Source organism: Glycine max, chromosome 17 (assembly GCF_000004515.6).
Source record: "Glycine max cultivar Williams 82 chromosome 17, Glycine_max_v4.0, whole genome shotgun sequence".
Taxonomy (NCBI): Eukaryota; Viridiplantae; Streptophyta; class Magnoliopsida; order Fabales; family Fabaceae; genus Glycine; species Glycine max.
In genome coordinates this window covers 15,221,265-15,235,971 of record NC_038253.2, presented here as the reverse complement: position 1 = coordinate 15,235,971, position 14,707 = coordinate 15,221,265, and positions in this window count along the sequence as shown.

The window sequence follows — 14,707 nt, the reverse complement described above, 5'->3', positions numbered from 1 at the left end:
TAATGGCTGTGAATGAGAACTTTCTTGCTCAGTTTATTCTAAACTCATTATCGTCTGAGTTTGGCATGTTCTAAATGAACTATAATATCATGAAAGATAAATGGAATGTGCATGAATTGCACAGTATGTTAGTTCAGGAAGAAACGAGACTTAAGAATCAAGGAAGTCACTTAGTCCATTATGTTAGCCACCATGGGAATCAAGGAGCTTGAAAAGAAATTTATAAAGAAGAATGATAAAGGCAAATGGTCATTAAAGAACAATGACGACTCTTTGCAAATCCAGAAGAAAGGTATTAAAGGGCAATACTTGTCAATTTTGTGAAATTAAGACATTTCCAAAAAAAAAATGATTGCCTAAAGTGTAAGTCTTGGTTCAAAAAGAATGGTGAGCTTAATGCTCATGTATGTTTTGAATCAAACTTAACTGTAGTTTCCCATGATACATGATGGATTAATTCTGGATGTATGACTCATGTTTCTAACATTATGCAGAGATTCCTTACAATCCAAACCATAAGCCCAAATGAGAAGTTCATTTTCATGGGGAATGAGGTGAAAGCTCCAGTGGAAATAATTGAGACTTATTGTTTAAAACTCAACACTGGACATCGTTTAGATTTACTGGAAACTCCTTATGTATCTAGTTTATCTAGGAATTTATTTTCATTATCTAAACTTGATGTTACTGCATACTCTTTTAATTTTGGTAATGAATGTTTCAATTTATTTAAGCATAATCATCTCATTGGTACTGGTATCCTTTATGATGGTTTATATAAATTGAAATTAGACAGTTTGTATGCTGAAACTGTTTTGACTCTGCATCATAATGTTGGCACTAAACATAGTTTAGTGAATGAACGATCTGCTTTCTTGTGGCATAAACGTTTAGGTCACATTTCTAAAGAAATGATGGAAAGATTAATAAAGAATGAAATTCTTCCTTATCTAGATTTTATGGATCTAAATATTTGTGTGGGTTGTATAAGGGAAAACAAGCAAAAACATACAAAGAAAAGAGCTACAAGAAGCACTCAGCTTCTTGAAATTGTACATACTGATATTTGTGGACCTTTTGATGTTAGTTCTTTCGGAAAGGAATGATACCTTATCACCATTATTGATGATTATTCACGTTACGGTTATGTCTACTTATTGCCCGAGATTTCTTAGGCAATGGATGCCTTAGAAATTTACTACAATGAAGTAAAATGGCAATTAGACATAAATGTGAAAATTATTAGATATTATAGAGGTGATAAGTATTACGGAAGATATGATGAAACTGGGCAACACCCAGGTCCATTTGTTAAGCTTGTTCAGAAACGTGCATTTGTGTGCAATACACAATTCCCGGTACACCACAACAAAATGGTGTATCAGAAAGGCGTAATAGAACTTTAATTGATATAGTTAGGAGTATGTTAATCAATTAGACTTTACCCGTATCTTTGTGGATGTATGCCTTGAAAACTGCCATGTATTTGTTGAATAGGGTTCCTAGTAAGGCAGTTCCAAAGACACCTTTTGAATTGTGGACAAATAGGATACCTAGTATAAGGCACCTGCATGTTTGAGGTTGCCAGGCAGAAATAAGGATTTATAATCTGCAAGAAAGAAAATTGGATGCAAGAACAATAAGTGGATATTTCATTGGTTATCCAGAAAAGTTAAAAGGATATATGTTTTATTGTTCTAATCATAGTGTGAGAATTGTCGAAACTAGAATTGCAAGGTTCATTGAAAATGGTGAAATAAGTGGGAGTACAGTTCCACGAGAAGTGGAAATTAAAGAAGTTAGAGTGTAAGTCCTTTTAGCTTATGCCTCTAACAATAAGGTGATTGCTCCTTCAGTTATTGCTACAAAATTAATGAAGAGGAGCAACACAATAATGAACCCATGATGCATAATGAACCTATTATGGAAGAACCACAAGAAGTAGCATTAAGGAGGTCTCAAAGAGAAAGAAGACCAGCTATTTCGAGTGACTATGCGGTATACTTACATGAAACAGAAACAAACTTAAGCATTAACGATAATGATCCAGTTTCGTTTTCACAAGCTATAAGTTGTGATAATTCTGAGAAGTGGTTAAATGCCATGAAAGAAGAGATAAATTCCATGGAACATAATGGTGTTTAGGACCTTGTAGAATTACCAAAGGGTTGTAAGAGAGTTGGTTGTAAGTGGGTCTTCAAGACTAAACGTGACTCTCATGGCAACCTTGAACGTTACAAGGCTAGACTTGTTGTTAAGGGATTTACTCAGAAAGATGGCATTGATTATAAAGAGACGTTTTCACCGATCTCACGAAAGGATTCTTTCAGGATTATCATGACATTAGTAGCCAATTATGACTTGGAGCTACATCAGATGAATGTGAAAACTGCCCTTCTAAATGGAGATTTAGAGGAGAATATTTATATGGACCAACCAATGGGGTTCTCAGTTAAAGGAAATGAACACATGGTGTGCATACTAAAGAAATCAATATACAGTATTAAAGCAAGCTTCCCGCCAATGGTATTTGAGGTTTAATGATACCATTATTTCCTTTAGATTTAAGGAAAATACTATTTATCGGTGTATGTATCTGAAGGTCAGTGGGAGTAAGGTTATTTTCTAATTCTGTATATTGATGATATCTTGCTTGCAGCTAACGATCTTGGTCTTCTTCATGAGACTAAGAAATTTCTCTCTAGAAACTTTGAAGTGAAAGATATAGGTGAGGTAAGCTATGTGATAGGGATAGAAATATTCCATAATAGATCACAAGGATTGTTAGCCTTATCTCAGAAAGTATATATATCGATAAAGTGCTAGAGAGATTCAAGATGGAAAGGTGTTTAACATCGCCTATTCTAATTTAGAAATGAGACAGAGTTAGTCTCACACAATGTCCTAGAAATGATATGGAACGAAAACAAATGAAAGTAATTTTGTATGCATCAGATGTTGTTGCATCTGAGAGTTGAATTTGTAGTATGTTTTGAGGCTACAATTCAGGCTAATTGGCTGCGGAACTTTATTTCAGGGCTTGGAATTGTCGACAGTATTGCTAGGCCGCTGAAAATGTATTGTGATAACTCCGCAACAATATTTTTTGTAAGAACGACAAGTACTCTAAGGGTGCTAAGCATATGAAATTGAGGTACTTTGTCGTGAAGGAAGAAGTTCAGAAACAAAGAGTGTCAATAGAACATATTAGCACAAACCTTATGATAGTTGACCCTTTGAATAAGGGATAACCGCCCAAGACATTATAGAACATGTTGAAAGTATGGGCATTATTGTTATTGATGATCATTAAGTGTAATTTATCTTATGTATTTTTAGTGACACTCTGAGCTCAATTATGATATGTTTCTGATTACCTGTTCTCTATGTTTGCATGCATGTTTGTGTTAGAGTAATGTTAACAGGTTTTGTCTTGAATGAAGACATTATGTTGGACCAATTATGTACTCCTGACTAATGGTCATATTAAGGAGAAGACTAATTTGTAGTACATGGAAGGGACTATGTCGATTAGATGATGTACAACCGCCATGACTCGAATTGGTTCCCATTCTTAATCATGAAATTATGATGTACCCAATGTATAGAACAATTTAGTCAATTTTAATGCGCATTATGTTAGTTAATCTATTTATTTATTTAGTCCATAATGTTTATTAATGTCACATGAGTCAAGTGGGAGAATGTAAGAATTAATGTCTCATGTGAGAGGCATGTGACTTATGTAGGGACTAATAAGTAAATAATTAACGATTAAGGGCTAAATTGTAATTGGGCTTAATAGGAGAAGTTTCTAGAATTAACTGCTATTTGATGGGAGTAGTGGTTATAAAAGGGGTTTAATACCCACTAACGTAAAATAAGGTCCCCTTCCTGACCAGAAAAGTGTTCTCTCTCACCCATAGCCATCACGAACGGAGAGAGGCAGAAAAGAAAGGCCTAAGGAAGTGAAATCTTATTTCTCTTCTCTTTCAAGGAAATCAAAGTGCACCGGAGAGAAGTTCCTATGGAGAAAGGTACAAGTCTTCCTATGGAGAAAGGTACGCATCATTATCTATTGTTGTTTATTGATTATTTGTGAGAATCATAGGTTTTAAGATCCTGTTGATTTTCTATAATTAATAGTCTAGGAAACCCCTTAAGAATTTTTACATTAAAGTAATACTACAAGTTATGTTTGATTTGAATTGTTGAAATTGATTGAAATAAGCTTAATTTATTGCTTAGCTGTTGCTTAAATTTCAATCCCATTCATCTAAATCGAGAGATATGAAATGAACTCAGTTGAATAAATTTCAATCCCTTTTGTTAAAATGTCATATAATATGTTGGTGCTTAGATCCTAATAATGTGTAGGATCTACAACGATTAAGATACTGGCTAAATATGTGCAAATGTTTTGTTCTTTTAGGGAATGTTAGGATAGGGAGAGGGAAGGGATGGCTAATTCTGTTTTAAAGTGAGAGTTAGGATTTTTTTTTGCTAATTTGGTTGGATGCCAATTGTCAAGTCCTCAAATGGCCTTTTCACAATACAATGTCATATGTTAAGACTCTCAATCGGTTTTCTTTTTGGTGCCCTGTATCCAAAATATATGTGAAATGGACCAAGAAAGGCACATTTTTTCCCATTAGGTAAGATTATGATGATTCTTCAGGCTTGTTTGTTTAGCATCTGTCTTTAATAAAGTCCAGTGCAGATTGTTTGAAGTGTATGTGGTTCATGTATGACATGCTAAAATGCATTTCATGTTCAAGGGTTCTAGTGTCTAGGAAGCTGAATCACTTATTATAATCCTAGGGAATAGATAAGTTTTTTTTTGTGGAAGATTTTGATTTAGATAATTAAGACAAAGATACAATTACTTTCATTTGTGTCTACATATTTAAAAAATTAAAAAAGGTTAATTACTATCTTTTTAATTATCTATACATTTATTTAATTTAATTATGTATCATCTAGTTTTCATTGGATCGAGTCCAATAAACTAATCTTAACCTTCAAATTCGACACGTCTAAAGACGATCTATCCAATCTTAACGACTAAGATTTCATTTTATCTTTTATCTATAATCTTAAGAAATCTAATCATATCTTATTATATCAAAATTATATATTTGATTGTATCATTAGTATCAAAATATAGTTATGTAAACATAAAAAAATATAGTTATGCAATTTCATAAATTTGTTATATTTTTTTATCTTTTTATAAATTTTTATTAGTTTCTATAAAAAATGAAGATAACACTTTTTATGAGACGTATATAAAATAGTTTTCTATAAATTTTAATTAAATAAAATAGAAAATAATTATGCACTAACAATAATATGTAAAACTATTTTATAATTTTGATGCATTAAACTTAAAAATATATTGTTAAGATTCATCCAATAAAATAATAGTTTTCTTACCGATAATAAATAAAATAATAGTAGTTGATTGATTAAAGGAGACAATTTTTTTTTTCAAAAGTCCCGTACACAAATAAGGTTTCGGTGCACTCGCAAATTAATGTGTTGATTGTAAAGATGGTAATGTATGGATAATGATTAATCTAATTATTATGAAATGTTGGATATCATTAAAAATGTCGTACATTTTAAAATAAGTATTTAATGATAATACTAGTTTTACATTATAATTTGATTATAAATTATTATTGATATAATTGGAATGAATTAGCCGACTAGAGCTCTTTGACTTTGGATCAAGACAGTTTGGTAACAACAGTCAACAACGCAATTAATGAATCATTGTCATTTGGGTCTTTCGCTTTAGACTTTAGTGTCTATGTGTATTATGGTATTGGTTAACTTTGTTAAAAGGATAATGTTTCTCAAGACTAGGGTGCTCCGTGATCTAATCTTATCTAAACGGTGTTCTGAACTTGTTCGTGACGAAAACGGTGTTTCAATAACTTGGGGACGGGAATTCCGTGATATGCAGGTATATTCAATTCAGATTCTCTTTGTGCTATACATCTTTTGCCTAATGGTCTATCATAGAATCTTGTGGTGTTGAAATACCATAAAATTTTTCCTTGAGCTTGATAGATAATTTGCGGCCACAAATAACCTTTGAGCCGTTTCTCTAACCACATAGCTTAAATTTTAACCACATACCATAAAAGACTAGACAAATCGAGGCCACGCAATCCCAATGTTAGACTAAATTTTTTAACCTGTGATGTTATAAACTACAAAATAAAATACAGGTTATCAACAAAATGCGGAAAAGCAAAAATTAAAATGTACCTCTAGCTATTGTCATGATAGAGCTGTCTTGTTAGAAGAGGTGAGCTCAAGGACCAAATACATGTGCTATATATAGGCATTCTACCATCAAGAATATGCATTTAATAGTCATTCTCACTCATTAGTGATCATTATCACCCATTAGTAGTCATTAAATATTTGGCTTCTCAATTCCAAAATTGATGGAACATTTTATTTTCCAAAACGTATAGATCAAATTATTACATTCTCTCATTTGGTCCAAATGTTTTGACTCAATGATTAAAATAAGTTAATGCTCAATCTTCTTAAGAAATGAATATACAAAACATAGTGATAGTTCCTCTTATAACAAGTAATATCATCCATGTATTACAATATGTTTAATTTCTCAAGCAGTATACTCAAAGTGGTAATAAAACTTAATGAATAAACCCAATGTTTATTCTTGGTTCAAAACATAATTTTTCTCAAATAAATCAATGTGCTCCTGAATATAAGAAAATATCAAAATATAAAAGTTTCAATTTTAACCTGAATGTATACAATCATAAAGTGGAACCAAGTCTCATTCTTTCTGCATGATCCTTGAATTTAAACAGTGACATGCCCTTAGTTAAAGGATCAAATCATCAACTCAGTACTTATATGCTCAACGACCACTTTCTTGTCTTTTACTCTTTCTCTAATGGCTAAGTACTTAATGTCGATGTGCTTACTTTGACTTCCACTTTTGTTATTCTTAGCCATAAAGACAACAGCTGAGTTATCGCAGAAAATTTTCAAAGGCCTTGAAATAGTATCAACTATCTTCAGCTCAGAAATGAAATTCTTAAGTCATACACCATGTGATGTAGCCTCAAAACAAAAGACAAACTCAACTTCCATGATAGAAGTAGTAATCAAAGTTTTCTTAACACTCATCCACGAAATAGCTCCAACAGTCATCATGAAAATGTACCCAGATATTGATTTGCAAGAATCAACACAACCAACAAAGTCTGAGTCTGAATAACCAATCACATCTAGATTGTCTGCTTATCTATACATAAGCATGTAATATTTGGTCCCCTGAAGGTACCTCATCATTTTCTTAGCGACTCTCCAGTGGTCAATACCTGAATTACTCTAATATCTTCCTAACATTCCAACTGCAAAAGCAATGTCTGGTCTTGTGCACACTTGAGCATAAATGAGGCTTCTAACAACTAAAACATAAGGAATGTTTTTCATATGTTCCCTCTCAAAGTCATTCTTTGGGCATTGGTTCAAATTAAACCTATCACCCTTCACAATGGGAGCAACACTTGGTGAACAATCTTTCATCCGAAATCTCTAAAATTTTGTTAATATAGGTTTCCTATGATAGACCTAAAATACCTCGAGGTCTATCTCTATGAATCTTAATGCCAATGACATAAGATGCATCACCCATATCTTTCATGTCAAAATTCTTAGAGAGAAATTGTTTCATCTCATGTAGCAAACCTCGATCATTGGCTGCAAGTAAAATATCATCTACATATAAAACAAGAAAACATATATTACTCCCACTGACCTTGTTGTATATGCATTGATCCATGGAGTTTTCATCAAAACCAAATGAAGAAATTATCCCATGAAACTTAATATACCACTAACGGGAGGCTTGTTTTAAACCATATATAGATTTATTAAGCTTGCAAACCAAATGCTCACCGCTACTAGAGGAAAAGCCTTCAAGTTGTTTTATATAAACCTCTTCCTCTAAATCACCATTAAGAAAGACTGTTTTCACATCCATTTGTTGCAACTCAGGGTCAAAATGAACAACTAATGCCAAGATAATACGAAGAGAATCTTTCTTAGATATAGGAGAAAAAGTCTCTATGTAGTCGATTCCTTCTTTTTGAGTAAATCTCTTAACAACGAGTCTTGTCTTGTATCTCTCAATGTTGCCTAATGAATCCCTTTTGGTCTTAAAGACCCATTTACATCCAATGACCTTTGGCCCATTAGGCAACTCTACAAGGTTCCAAAATCCATTACTCTACGTGGAATTCATCTCATCCTTCATGACATCACACCATAAATTTGACTCTTTACAACTCATGGCTTGATCAAAAGTTTTGGGATCATTTTCAGCTCGAATATTATAGTCAGATTCTTGCAAATATACAATATAATCACTAGGAATAGTTGATTTTCTTACTCTAGTAGACCTCCTTAATGCTGCATCAACATTTTCTTGGTGATCATGTTGTTCAGCTGGTTGTTCATCATTTTTAGGAATTTGATGATCAACTTGATCTACTGGATTATCAGCAACAGGTTGTGGAATGTCAATCATGTGTTGTTCATCATCCCTTTGAACTTGAGGGATATGAATTATAACCAATCTTTCACTTGATGTGGAAGGTTGAGACTTTATATAATCAATTTTAGAACCTAAGTCCCTTAATTGATCACTTCCACTAATCAAGTCATTTTCAAGAAACTTGGCATTTCTTGATTCCACAATCCTAGTAATATGATATGAACAGTAATACCTATAACCTTTAGATATTTCGGCATATCCAATGAAATACCCACTAATAGTACTCGGGTCAAGTTTCTTCTCTTGTGGGTTATATATTCTCACCTCAGATGGACAACCCCAAACGCATATATGTTTCAAACTCGGTTTCCAACCTTTAAACAACTCAAAAGGTGTCTTTGGGACAACCTTGGTTGGAACATGGTTTAATATATACATTGTCGTCTTTAGTGCTTTAGCCCACAAGGATTTAGGAAGATTGGAGTTGCTAAACATACTCCGTACCATGTCCAATAATGTTTGATTCTTATTTTTGTCACACCATTCTGATTTGGAGAACCAGACATAATGTACTGGGCAACAATCCCATGTTCTTGAAGAAACTTTGCAAAATGACCAGGTGTTTGTCCATTCTCAGTATATTTGTCATAATATTCTCCACCTCTATCTAATCTCGCTATTTTTATTTGCTTGCCACATTGGTTCTTAACTTTAGCCTTAAAAACTTTGAAGGCATCTAATGCTTCATTTTTGTTATTAAGCAAATAAACATTCATATATCGTGAATAATCATCTATAAAGGTGATAAAATATTTCTGACCACGTGCATCCATATCTGGACAACAAATATCAGTATGAATTATTTCTAATATGCTTGAACTCCTATTAGCACCTTTCTTAGACATGTTGGTCTGTTTACCCTTAATGCATTCCATACAAGTCTTAAAGTCAGCCAAATCTAGAGTATTGAGTACCCCATCTTTCACTAACCTTTTAATCTTCTCAATGGAGATATGTCCTAATCTCCAGTGTCATAACATAGAGGAATTCTCATTAATATTACACCTTTTAATACCAGTTTGAACATGCATTGAACTATAAGTGGCATAATTTTGTAAACTAAGAAGATAAAGACCATCAGACAAGATACAATTCCCAACATATTCAGAATTATAAAATAACTCAAACGATGTATCTTGAAAATTAAAGGAATATCCAAAAGGTATGAGTCTAGAAACATAAATCAAGTTTCGATAAAAAATTGGTACATAAAAGGTCCTTTCTAATTTCAAAATAAAGCCACTACTTAAAGTTAAAATGCAAGTTCCAATAGCCTCCATAGGTAAGCCTAGCTTATTGCCTGATAAAATGCTTTGCTCACTTCCCACTGGATCTACTATCCATATCCTGCAAAGAATTTGCAATATGGATAGTAGATCCAGAATCAATCCACTAGGTGTTAATATTAACACTAGTCATATTAGATTTATAACATACTAATGAGATTGATTTACCTTTCTTCTCAAGCCATTTCTTGGAATCTGGGACAATTCTTCTTCATTTGTCCCTTCTTCTTGCAAAAGAAACACTTTGCCACCTTCTTAATATCAGCTTGAGGTGGTATTTTACCATTCCCCTTCTGATTAGCTTGAGACTTAGCTGTTTTGTTCTTCCCAGAAGCAGTTGTCAGCAATGCACTCTCACCCATCTCCATTACAAACCTTTCTTCTTCCTGAACACACATGGTCGTTAATTCATTGATAGAACATTTGTCCTTATATGTGTTGTAGGAAATCTTAAACGGCCTATATTCTTGCGGAAGGGTGTTCAAAATGAAGTGCACCAAGAAGGACTCAAACATATCAACCTCCAGTTTGTTAAGTTGAGCTAAAATACCTCACATTTTCATTATGTACTCACGTACACCTTTCACACTGGTGAGTCGAAGAAAGGAGAACTTCATGATCAAGGTGCTTGCTAAAGCCTTATCTGAAACGATGAACTAGTCATCAATGGCCTTAAGCAAGTCTCGGACCTTTTCATGCTGGTCGATAGAACCACATATCCCAGTCGAGATTTTGGTTGTAATGAACATCACGCTAAGCCGGTTGGATCGCTCCCACCGCTCATATAGTGCAACATCAGCTGGGCTACTTTCATCAATGATTGAAGGTGGTTCATCTTTCCTTATAGCATAGTCTATGTCCATCTACCTCAATTGCAGAAGAATTTTGTCCTTCCATATCTTATAGTTATCTCCTTTGAGTTCGGGAACATCACATTGAATATCAGAAAAACTAATAGTTTGAGAAGCTGCAAAATCCAAAGGCTTATGTCAAAATTTGAGGCATATTAATCTTAATTGTGTCTTTTACCAATGTAAACATATAGAAAATTGAATCTTGTGACATAAAAATCGCTTGTGGGCTAAATTTTTAATTCAATAAGAAACAATTAAACCTTATGATAGAATAATCAAATTACATACTCAAATTCATACTTTAGAGGTACATCATGAAAATAATTTAATTTTCTATCGCAAATATTTATTTTATGATAAAATTGACAAATTATACATAGCTCATGATCTTGTGGGTAAACCATGAAAAATAATGTGTCATTTTATCCCAATTAATTATACAAATATAATAAAAATTCATGTGGGATAAAATTCATTATATAAAGTACAATTAATCACAACATTATGTCTAATTCCTTATATGATATTTGAACAACTTAACATATAATTTTAATCAAATTATAGATGTTGTGGCTAATCCATAATCAATCAAAATTTTAAAGATCACTCAGACATAAAACTTAACCATATGAGAATAAATCATATTATGCATTTCAAGATCAAGATATAATACAATGATGAATAAAATTTTCATATATAATTTCATAATTAAAACATAATATTATGCATTTGATTTCATATATATATGCATAGAATAAAAATTTTCCAGAATATATTCATGCATAAAGTAAATCAAAATTTCATAAATTGTAAAGATAAACAAAATAAGGATATAATATATGAAAAATAAATATATATAAAAAAACCTTTAATGATCTAGTGGCTTGTGCATATTATAGTATCTTAACAATCATGGGTTCAAAATCTAGCTAGCACAAAAATGGTATATTTTTCGTTTTTTTTTTTCGAGCAAAACACTATTCATGATCTTCAACCTCTAGCGGGTCAAACCCAACGGTTCTCACTCATTTGGGTACTAAACCATTGCCATGGCAGCAAGTTCGGGTTGGGTTGAGAGGTTGGCGGAGCTGGAAGCTCCCTTCGGCGTCGAAATAGCGCACGGAGAAGCTGCTGCAACTCTCCGAGCTGCTGACAACAACACTGAGACCATAATTAGTTCCACAATGCTTGCTCTGCTGGTCGGAACCATCTTCAGAAGAAATGTTCCCCATTGTTCCTCATAAATCTCACACACAGATTTGATCTCACATTGATTTCACACAATGTCGTTGCTGCAACAGTGAGTGAAAATTTGGTAAAGTGAAAAATAAAAGTGAAGAAGCAATGGTTGGAGAAGTTGGAGTCGTGGATGGTTGGAGAAGTTGGAGTCATGAAAAATTAAGTGACCTATCAAACTTTAATTGGTGGGACACCAAGTGAGACATGAAAATAAATGAAACGGATGATTTTGTTTCCATTTTGTGATGTTGAAATGATAAACTTGAACATGAAATACTTTATTATGGCCTCTTTAATTTTTACCTCTTGATCAATTTTCTATTGTTTCTCACAAAATATACAATGCATATATTCTATCTTATTCGTATTCAAGTGGTAATCCTTTGATTCAAACATGATGAAAAGTTATTGAAATCACGAACAATGTCTTCATGAAGTGTATATGAGTACTATCCTAAAGGATTTATTCTCGATATCCTACACAACCCAGGAACATAGTAAGAATTGAAAATGAAAGGAGTTGTGTGTTGTTTTTGTTTTGGTCTTCATAGAATGTTATATATAGGGATGATTTTACAACCATTAGTGACAAAGACAAAGAAAATTTAATTGATTAGCATGAATAAAATCAAGTTTTAATTGAAATAAACAGTCATCACATGGTTGCACAACCCATTGTCGGAAGTGTCAGGGGCAAACCAGTAAATTTGCACTATGCCAAACTCATGTGTGTGAACTTTCATTCCTTACTAGTCACGTAGAGAGCTTATATCATAAGTGTTAGCAATTTTGGGTCATACACACACACACACACATATAGTCCTTGGCTGCATGGATCTAGTGCTTGCATTAAGGATTGAGAAACCCCCTTCTCCGGCTGATTCCAATACCTCTAAATAGGGGAAACTTCATGAGAACTGGGATCACTCAAATCGCATGAGTCATGAGTCTTATGATCATTAAGCGCGGCATTCCTGAGGTCTTTAAAGGCACTGTTTCAGATGATATAATTAGTGCCAAAGAATTTCTTGCTAAAATTGAAAAGCGCTTTGCAAAAAGCGATAAGGCGAAAACAAGTACTCTTCTTTGGAACTTGATTTCCATGAAGTATCAAGGAAAAGGAAATGTCAAGGAATACATTATGGGAATGTTAAATATTGCTTCAAAATTAAGGGCACTAAAGCTTGAGCGGTCAAAAGACTTGCTTATTCATTTAGTGTTAATTTCTCTACCTTCACAGTTTAGTTAATTTAAGATCTCTTATAACTATCAGAAGGAGAAATGGTCTCTTAATGAGCTCATTTCATACTGTGTGAAAAAAGAGGGAAGGCTGAAGCAAGAAAGGAATAAAAGTGCTCATGTTGTGAGTACCTCTAAAGACAAGGGCAAAAGAAAAAGAACCGAGGAGCCCAAGAATGAAGCTGCTAAGGGTCCAGCTCAAAAGAAACAAAATCAAGGTGACAATTGTTTCTTTTGTAGTAAGACTGGATATGTAAAGAAGAAATATACCAAATATCATGCTTGGCGTCCAAAGAAGGATATGTTTCTTACTTTGGTCTGTTCTGAGATCAATTTAGCTTCAGTACCTAGAAACACTTGGTGGTTAGATTCTGGTGCCACTACTAACATCAGTGTTTCAATGCAGGGTTTCCTAAGCTACCAGAAGCCAATTGATTCTGAAAGATGGATCTTTGTTGGAGATGGTAAATCGGTGGAGGTGGAAGCTATAGGGCATTTTAGATTATTATTATGTACTAGTTTTTATTTGGATTTGAAAGACACTTTTGTTGTACCGTCATCTAGATGGAATTTGGTTTCGGTTTCTTATTTGGACAAATTGGGTTATTTATGTTCATTTGGAAACAATGTGTTCAGGTTGACTTTTAATTCAGATATTGTTGGAACTGGTTCACTCTTGGTTAATGATAATCTATATCTACTTGATACTGTAGCTTCTTATGGTGAATCCTTTAATGCAGAACTGTGTGGTACTAAGCGTAGAATTGATAATACTAACTCAAGAACATTATGGCATAAGCGCTTAGGTCACATTTCTAAGAACAGAATTGAACGACTTGTGTCAAACGGAATCTTGAATTTCATTGATTTCACAAGCTTTGATGTTTGTGTTGAATGCATTAAAGATAAACAGATCAAAAGCAAGAAATTAGGTGCATATAGAGCTACAAATGTCTTGGAATTGATATATATAGATATTTGTGGGCCATTTCATACACCTTCATGGAATGGTCAACAATATTTTATATCATTCATAGGCGATTACTCCATATATGCATACGTGTTTCTTATAGATGAAAAGTCACAATCTCTGGATGAGTTCAAAACATTTAAAGTTGAAGTTGAAAATCAACTCAACAAAAGAATAAAGTGTGTCAGATCTGACCGTGGTGGTGAATACTATGGCAAATATGACGGTTCAGGTGAACAACGTTCAAGGCCTTTTGCTAGGTACCTAGAGGAATGTGGAATCGTCCCACAGTACACCATGCCGGGGTCACCTAGCATGAATGGTGTGGCTGAAAGACGAAACATAACTCTTAAGGATATGGTAAGAAGCTTGATTTGTCATTCTAACTTACCAGAGTCACTTTAGGGAGAGACACTAAAGATTGCAGCTTACATTCTAAATAGAGTGACAACCAAGGCAGCTGTCAAAACACCTTATGAGCTTTGGGTTGGGCAAAAGCCTAGTC